Consider the following 9,715-nt stretch of genomic DNA (forward strand, 5'->3'; position numbering starts at 1 on the left):
AACTTAAGAACTAGAAATCAACTGCTGGATACACTGAGAAAATTAGGGAATTGGCGGATGTTTTGAGAGCAGCGACAAAAGGGCAAAACTAACGTAGATAAACGTCACATTTAGAAAATTCGTTAAGACGACCCCTCAAAAATTTCGAAATGTTTCAATGCGAACTCACATAAGCATCGCGATTTACCCGCGAAGGCTCCACTCCAACGAACAGCTCAGTTTAATAAGCATATTGAATCCGTTTTTGCTCAGGACAGTGGACCTACACCAAATGTATGCCATCAGCTAAAAAGAACCTGTTACGTACTCCGCAATCTAGAGCTAACGGAGTCGCCTGTACTCTCACTGCTGCTTAAAATTGACAATAATGCCTTATGGACCAGATGGCATTCCAAATAACTTTCTCAAGAGATACGCAGAATTGGTCTCGAAATAGCTCTTACTTATTTTTTAAAAATATCTAGAATCGTCTGACATGCCGAAAGACAGGAAAAAGACTGTTCCAATTCTAAAATCGGCCGGCGCAACAAGCTGATCAAATTGCAGACCAATTTGGTTATTTAGCACACCTTGCATGGTAAATTCTTGAACACATTATTATTATATTATCATGAGATGCTCAAGAGTCGAGCCGCCGCGAGAACGACGAAGTGGGTCTGTGCCCTTGGCTCGAGGGAATGTCGGCCTGGTGCTCTGGCTCCAGTGTAAATAGCCTGCAAATAGTTTCTTTCGTCTGTGTCCTTCTACACGTAACATTTTGGTGGAGGTGAGTGATCCCCGTCCTCGCCACGGAACGCCGGAGTGGTTGGTACACTGAGCTTGTCACCTTGCCTCCCAGTGACGATCCCGCCTCTGCAACGGCTTCTGCTGATCCGACTACTCCAATCGTCGCCGTTGCCCAACATCGCGACCCTGGTGTGTTCTGTGGCCTGGAGGGACAGGATGTTGACGAATGGATCAAGCTATATGACCATGCCAGCGCTAATAACAAGTGGGAACCAACAATTATATGCTCACTAATGTCATCTTTTATCTCGGCGCCACCCCACATGTGTGGCATCAAACGCATGACGACGAGATAACCAGTTGGGACAGTTTCAAAGAAAAGCTACGGGAACTGTTCGGCGACCCCATTGGGTGCAAGGTTGCCGCGAGAAAAACACTTGCGTCTCGTGTTCAGACATCTACAGAGCCATACGTTTCATTTATCCTCGACGTCTTGGCTCCATGCCGCAAAACTGACCATGCTATGTCTGAAGGAGATAAAGTAGCCCATGTGCTAAAAGGCATCACCAACGACGCTTTCAATTTGCTCGTTTTCGACAACGTCTCAACTATCGACGCCATCATAAAAGAATGCCGTAGCCTCGAACAAGCTAAGAGCCACCGTATCTCACACCATATCACGTGGCTACCCAACACTGCTGCTACGTCGGCATGTGAGGGTCCACCGCGTCAGACTACCACTTGTGACGACGTAACCCGTATTGTTCGCCGCGAATTCGAGGCGACCTGCTCGCCAGCTTTCTCGGCGACTCCTCCCGACCCACCAGCAACCACAACAGCGATGATTCAGGTCGTCGTCAGACAGGAATCCATGTGTTCAACTTCTCAACCCAGCGTTCCCCAGTTCTCTAGTGGCCCTCCACGTCCCCGGCTGTCTTTTTCTGCCACATTTTGCCGCAACCCGTTCGAATCGCGTAGCCCTGATGACAGGCCGATCTGCTTCCACTGCTGTCGCATCGGCCACGTCGCTCGCCACTGCCGCAACCGATGGCCACCACCTCCTCGGACACACGCCGCCGCTTATCCCCGCACCTTTGGACCTTTTGTTCCCTATACTACCCGCCATGAACCCACTGCCGCTGATGGTCCAACGCCGAACCCTCGCCACAGCCGTTCGCCTTCACCTCGACGCCATCAATCTCGTTCGCCCCAACCCCGTCGCTTCTCTTCGCCGCCTATCGCCTCCCGGATCCAGCCGGAAAACTAGGCACTGCAGCTTCTGCAGGTGAAACTGCGTTGTCGACCCTGCACTCAAATCCTCTGATCACGTTACCTAGGAACTAAAACCTTCTTGACGTTGACGTTGACGGCTATCCTGTTTGGCACTCATCGATACAGGAGCACATCTTTCAATTATGAGTGCTGCCTTCCGACGACGACTGAACAAGCTCCTCTCCCCAGCGTCGGTATGCGTCGTGCGCGTTGCGGATGGCGGTACTGTGCCTATCACCGGCATGTGTACGGCACGCGTCAGCATCGCTGGCCGCCACACTCCTGTCCTCTTCACCGTAATTTCTCATTGCCCCCACGACCTCATTCTCGGCCTCGATTTTCTCTCCGCACATTCTGCCCTTATTGACTGTTCTTCCAGTACCATTCGCCTTGAGTTGTCGATGCTCGCATAACCTTCTGACGCACCCAAGTGCCGCTTACGTCCCACCGGCTTTCTTCGCCTGCAGCCAAAGTCAATAGCCTACATTGAACTGTTGTGCTTCCCACCAGTTCCTGATGGCGAGTACCTCGTCAGTCCTCTGCCCGACATTTCAATAAGGTATGACGTTACAGTGTCTCACAGTATACTTAAGATTACTGGGAACCGCACTCGCATGCTTATCTTTAACTTTGGATTGGCAAACCAAATTCTACCGCAAGGTATTTGCCTTGCCAACGTTGATTGTCTCGGTGATCATCACGTGGCAGCGTTATCGACCGATGGTTCTTGCGAGCTCAGCAGGGCCCCCGCGCCAGCCTCGCGCGCCCATCCCAACATAAAGAAAATGGTTTTGACGGACCTGCCCTCTGCGCAGACTGAAGACCTTTGCCAAGTATTATAGTCCTACGGAGATATTTTCGACTTCGACGATCGCCGTTTTGGCCAGACGCTCGCGGTCAAGCGTCGGATTCTTACTGGCGATGCTCCGTCTATTCACCGACGACCGTATCAAGTTTCTGCGTCGGAACGCCGAGTAATTGAAAGTGAAGGGAACAAAATGCTTGATAAAAACATCACTCAGCCTTCTTCGAGTCCCTGGGCGTCACCTGTGGTGTTGGTTAAGAAGAAGGATGGCACGTGGCGCTTTTGTGTAGACTGTCGTCATCTGAACAACATTACTAAGGAAGACGTCTACCCCATCCCACGTAGAGACGACACCCTTGACTGCCTGGACGGTTCCAGCTATTTCTCTTCTATTGATCTTCGTTCTGGATACTGGCAGATTATTGTTGACAATATGGACAGAGAAAAAACCGCGTTCATCACACCTGATGGTCTATACCAATTTAAAGTTATGCCGTTTGGAAGTTGCAACACCCCTGCCAACTTCGAGCGTATGATGGACTCCTTGCTCCAAGGTTCCAAATGCTCCACATGCCACTACTACCTCGACGACGTCATCGTCTTCTCGCCAACGTTCGACACTCACCTTGAGCGTCTAACAACTACACTTGATGTATTTCGAAAGGCGAATCTGCAACTTCACTCGTCCAAATGTCATTTTGGTCACCGCCAAATTACTTTTCTGGGTCATCTCGTTGACGCTTCCGGAGTACAGCCTGATCCCGACAAAGCATGCGCTGTCCGAGACTATCCGGTTCTACAGACAGCCGCAGACGTTCGATGTTTTGTAGGGCTATGCTCGTACTTTCATCGTTTTGTTCAAGATTTTGCGGTTTTGCTAGACCACTCACTAATCTTTTGAAGAAAGGCGTCAAATGATCGTGGGGTACTTCGGAAGCCACCGCCTTCTCTCGTCTCGTCACTCTTCCAACCTCACCACCCGTTCTCGCCCACTTCTACCCTGATGCCCCTACAGAATTGCGTACAGATGATGCCAGCGGTCATGGCATAGGGGCCCTCATAGCCCAGCGTCCACGTGGCCAAGATCGCGTTATTGCTTATGGGAGCCGCCTCCTAGCACCAATGGAGTGCAACTATTCCGTTAGGGAATGAGAATGCCTTGCTGTTGTCAGGGCAGTTGCGAAGTTCCGTCCTTAAGTTTACGTAGTCACTGACCATCATGCTCTTTGCTGGCTCTCATGGCTAAAAGATCCTAGAGGCCGGCTTGGTCGAATGGCTTTGAGGCCACAAGTATTTTCATATTCCGTGGTGTACAACTCTGTCCGCCTGTACCAAGACGCTGACAGCTTGTCGCGTTACCCTGTTGACCACTCTGACTCCTCCAATAATACTAGTGCTGCTTGCGTGCTGCTCGTATTGCTTTGGTAACCATCGCGTAAAGTTGGCCTTGGTGAATAACTGCTTTCCTGTTACAGAGGTCCATATCGCGTGCTCCGCAAAGTGACTGATGTCACCTATGAAATCGTTCTAGCCACGCCCACTAGGTGCTCCGCTGTGACAACCAGTGACATTGTCTACGTCGCCCGACTCAAGCCCTACGCCCCTCCACGCGCCTTGCATATTTAACAGCACCGTTACGGCGCTTTTGCTGCTGAGCGAGGGAGAAGGTGGGGTGTTTATTACGATATCATCGCGAGGTGCTCAAGAGGCGAGCCGCCGCGAGAACGACGAATTGGCTCTGTGCCCTTGGTGCGAGCGAATGTCCGCCTGGTGCACTGGCTGCAGTGTGTAGAGCCTGTAAATAATTCCTTTCGTCTGTGTCTTTCTACACGCAACAATATCGTACTTAAACACATCCTAACTTTGCGGAAGATGATAAATTGCTTAAAAACAAGCAACATGGTTTCGGGAAAGACCTGTCGACCACTACGCAACTGATACAAACTGTGTACGATCACGCTTTAACGAATGATAACCGTGGCCAGACTCATATTTTTAGATCCATCAAAGGACTTCGACCGCGTATTACACCCTAAACGTATGGGCAAACTACATCACGTTCTCGAACCAAGTAGCCTATTAAGCTTGATAAAAGCTTAAGTTTCATATCGACAGCAATTCGTTGGAATCGAGCTTAAGCAATTGCATTGGGTAGAGGTGTCATGCGGCGTACCACAGGGGACAGTCTTAGCACCAATTATCTTTATACTATACATCAATGACAGGACAGCTAACATGAAATCAACGGTGTACATGTTTGAAGACCATTGCGTTATATATAGGAAAACTAAGAGACATAATTTTGAAGTAAACCTACATTACGAGCTTCCGCAAATAATAAATTGTTGTCAAGCATGGCAAATGAAGATTAATTTAGACAGGACTGTATTCATTAGATAAAGCAGACAAAAATACGCACTAGAATTGACCAACACAATCGAAGAGCAGAAAATAAAAATTGTAAATGATTATAAATACTTTGGTATTGTTATATCATCTGATGTCAAAAAGGACGAACATGTGTCACACATATCTTCTGAAGCATTTTCAGCGCTTTGTTGCCCTAAACTTTCTTTAGAATTTGCCTACCTGACACTAAGGGGCTAGCCTACACCTCATTCATTCGTCCTTTACATTATAACATTGCCTATTCATTCCCCTATATCAAACTGGGCATAAAGCTCATAGAAGCCATACAGAGAAGAGCTACAACATTTATTTATAACAACTACGACTGTCATAGTTCCCCCACAGCATCCCTTAACACAGCTTCCCTCCCGACTATTTGCGAGCGTGCTAAATTCTCATGCCTTAAGTTTCTATTCCACCTCCTTAATGGAGCTACATACTGGATAGCTGTAAATATGTGTTTTTCTCTGAACGGCCGAACAACAGAACTAAACGCTCTAAATTTTTCATTGAACATAGGTTCCACACGGACCTATTCAGGTATTCATTCTTTCCTCACATAATCAGAGATTGGAATTCATTGCCCAAAGATATCTAGTTTGCTCACCTAACAATTTTCTTCCTACGCTTCAGCAATATGTCTATTAGTATGTATGGTGACTTTAAAGATCGCCTACATACACCGCATTTTGTTTTGAATTCGTTTCTATCTACGTTTCGTTGCTAATTTTCTGCTTCTTTGTTGTGCACTTGAAGGGCTTACCCAGGAAGGCCACAACCTCTTACTGTACTGCTTAACTACATCTTCTTGTTTACTGCAATACTAAAAAGTCTATAAGACTGTTATTCATATTTTGATGCAATGTATTACCTCTTGGTCCCCCCATACCAAACAGGGCATAAAGCTCGTAGAAACAATACGGAGAAAAGCCATAACATTCATTTTTAACAAGTAACACTATTATAATTTCCCCACAGCATTCCTTAAGAGAGCTTGCCTCCCCACTATTTGCGAGCGTGCTAAATTATCCATACGGAGGGTAACAATCTGTATGAAATAAGATAAATTTCGTAAGGATATGATATTCGCCTTTAGTCTATATGTCATCAAGATTGCATACACTAACCAAATGCCATAGCTTACAGGATCCGTTATTGTAGTTCAAGCATAGGCAAAAGGCCGGGTTTAGAAGCTGCCTTTTGGCTTGCGTGATTGTGTTGAGTAACTGACGTGCAACATTTGAGATCATTGAAATTTTAAACTTTCTTTTTTTCCAGATTATTTGTCAAAGCTGGGGCAGCCAAGCAAGGGAAGTGCCGGCGGAAACATGTGAACTCTGTGGGACATGCAGCAATGGCATATGTCTGAAGCAAAAGTGGTGCGAAAGCTACGGACGCTGATGCAGCATCATGGCGTTACTTCCTGTGGTCCGGAGGGTGCCTCGTTCCCACGGCGCACATGTGTTGCGGTAATGGGGTTGTAGGTGTCACCTTTCCAATAAATGTGACCATGTTTACTCGACTTCATAATTCCTTTTGCTGAAACATGAAGCGGTATGAGCCTTCGAATAGAAGATGAAGAAGCGCGGGAACCGGGGGGACAGAAGAAGAGAAGAGAAAAGTGAGAAATAAATGTAGACGAGATGGACGCCAGTTCCACAGCAATGCTTTAAGTCTACTGTGTCCTTTAACTAGGAACGCTACAATATTTTGGCGCAGCCGACAACTGACTCCAACATGTGGGTGACATTTTTCCTCGAGGAGACCTCCGCAGAGAAGATCATCTTTTCGCGATATCAAGCTCAAGACGAACCAGCGGTGGAACTACCTCGCGAACTCAACTCGGCAGACCTCGTGAACCTGGTTTTAGAGAAGGCTTCCATAGACATTGCTGAACTACGTCGGAAGGGTGCGGTGAAAGTGAACTTGCGTCTGGCGATCTTCGACGAATTAGTTCTTGAACCCATGCGTCGAAAGGACACTGCATCACGGTCTTCGACAGCAGAGGTGAGCCTCGTTTTGAAAGCTCTTCAGCTACAACAAGAACAGATGGCGCAACAAAACCAACTGGTGACGTCACTTATAAGCTCTCTAAACGCTGAGAAGCCGGCGACTAAATTTGTCGAACCCGATACTTTCGACGGCAAGTCTTCAAGCCCAGAAAGTTGGCTTGAATTCTATGAATATGCCGCTGGGAAGAACAAATGGCACTCTAATGAGGACAAAATTACCAACATGCGTAGTTATTTAAGAGGTGTTGCACGTAAGTGGTACGATCTGCACATTATTGAAGATGTTGGCAACTCTTGGCACCAGTGGAAGGAAAAATTCTTGAAGACATTCCGAAGCAACCCAGTGCAAAGATGGGACGCCGCGCTCAATTTCAAATTCACGCAGGGCTCCCCCGTCGAGTATTTCTTTGAAAAACGCCGCCTTTTAAAGCTGGCCGAGCCTATGCTTCCTCCTTCTGCCATAGTAGCTCTAATAATGCACGGATTGCCCGCGGAAGTCCTGAAGATAGCGCAAGCACGATCACCTAAAACTATAGACGGGCTCTTGGAGTGCCTTCACGACATACCATCTACTTCAGACGAAAATATAACCGCTGGCTCAAGCAGTCGCTTCAGACGGACCGGCGCGGATTGGTCAAGCCGTAATCCGCGAGAACCGAGCCGCCTTGCAGGCAGTACAGAGAGCTTGGGTTGGCGTGCTCCCAGAGGTCGAGTGAATAACGTCGACAACGACCCTGTCCCCATACTTTCAGACGCTCAAGAGTCTCCGACAACAAAAAAACTAATAAACAAGGGTGATCAGTCCGACCCGATGACCACAACTGAGACTGTTTATTTAACTTGCTCTAGCTTATTTCACATTCCTGTCAAAGTGGGAAATAGACATATGATGGCTTTGGTTGACAGCGGTGCTTCTGTGTCTATAATAAATGCCAAGCTGGTAGATTCAAGTCACCTGCATAGTGGAAGAGTACTACGGGTGCAAGGGTACGATGGAAAAGTGACAATGCATAATCAGTGGGCCTCAGTAAACATCGAGTTCCAAGGTCATGAAATAGAGAGTTACGTACTGGTGATAACGGGGGTGACGTACGACTTTCTGCTATCCAGACCAGACATAAAGAAACTAAAAATCAACGTATATTGGGACGATGCAGTTTTAGTGGAAGGACTATCAAGGGAAGAGACACAGCAAGATAGAAAAGATAACCTGCGAATTGTCAAGTGCGCGGAAGATATTGCAACGACCTACCCTGAACTGGTATGCGTAGGAAACTATCCACAAGAGATGAAGTCGCACAAGGTGCCTTTCGAACTAACTGACAAGACCGTCATCCGAAAATCACCTTATAACATGTCACGAGAACGTAAGATATGGTTGAAGAAAGAATTGCAGGAGATGCTAGACGCCGATATAATCCGGCCTTCGGTGTCACCCTTCGCTTCTCCCATAACTATTGCGCCGAAGGAAGATGGAACTTTCCGACTGTGCACAGATTACAGGGTTCTCAATCGCCAGACAGACCTTATACCATTTCCCATGCCGAAGATAGACACGATTATAGATGAGACAGGTGGTTGCCGGATTTTTTCACGCATTGACTTGTGCAAAGGTTTCTGGCAGATCCCGCTAACCGAAGAAACAAAAATGTACACTGCTTTTATCACGCCCTTTGATCTGTACGAGTATAACCGGCTTCCTTTCGGCTGGAAAAACTCGCCAGCATGGTTCCAGAAGATTATGAACAAAGTCCTGAAGCCTTTTCTGGGTGTCTTTTGTAACGTGTACATAGACGATATTATCGTCTTCTCCAAAACAGAGGCTGAACATCAGGAACACCTTTCTCAGGTATTAAATGCCTTGAGCTTGGCACAACTCAAGGTTAATTTTAAGAAAAGTGCATTCTTTCAAAGAAAAGTTGTGTTTCTTGGAAGAGTATTTGATGAGACTACCAAAAGCACGAAACAAGAGTCCGTCGAGAGAATATCCCAACTGGTTAAACCGTATGACGTCCACTCATTGCGTGTATTTTTGGGATTAGCAGGACATTTCAGACCTTTCATAAAAGACTTTGCTATAAAAACAAGATGCCTCACGCGCCTAACGCAGAAAGAAGTTCCATTTGAGTGGGATGAGGAATGTGAGAGAGTCTACCGTGATCTGGTGCACAGAATCTCTGCTGACCCTATTCTACGCATACCAGATTTCACTTTACCCTTTGAACTGAATACCGACGCCTCACATTATGGAACAGGTGCAGTCTTGTACCAGAAATGTCCAGAAGCATCCGGCCGAGAAAAGCGACATGTAGTAGGCTACTATAGCTACACCCTCAAGCCACCTGAAGTCAACTACACCACTACTGAAAAGGAAGCTCTTGCTGTCCTTAAAGCAATTCAGTACTTCCGTACGTACCTAGAAGGTGCGAAGTTTACTTTGTTCACGGATCACCAGGCACTCACTCATCTCTTGAATATGACCCAACCTAAG

The 9,715-nt window shown here is 47.0% G+C and overlaps 1 long non-coding RNA gene across 1 annotated transcript in view; it reads left to right on the forward strand.

Annotated features, from left to right (window-relative positions):
- Window positions 1–6,729, forward strand: part of LOC135917383 (uncharacterized) — an 84,846-nt gene extending 78,117 nt beyond the window's left edge. Inside the window, exon 5 of the long non-coding RNA XR_010569256.1 lies at window positions 6,491–6,729. This is a non-coding gene — a long non-coding RNA (uncharacterized lncRNA). The remainder of the gene's footprint in view (window positions 1–6,490) is intronic.
- Window positions 6,730–9,715: the final 2,986 nt, after the last annotated feature.

Source organism: Dermacentor albipictus, chromosome 2, assembly GCF_038994185.2.
Source record: "Dermacentor albipictus isolate Rhodes 1998 colony chromosome 2, USDA_Dalb.pri_finalv2, whole genome shotgun sequence".
In the NCBI taxonomy this organism is placed as follows: domain Eukaryota; kingdom Metazoa; phylum Arthropoda; class Arachnida; order Ixodida; family Ixodidae; genus Dermacentor; species Dermacentor albipictus.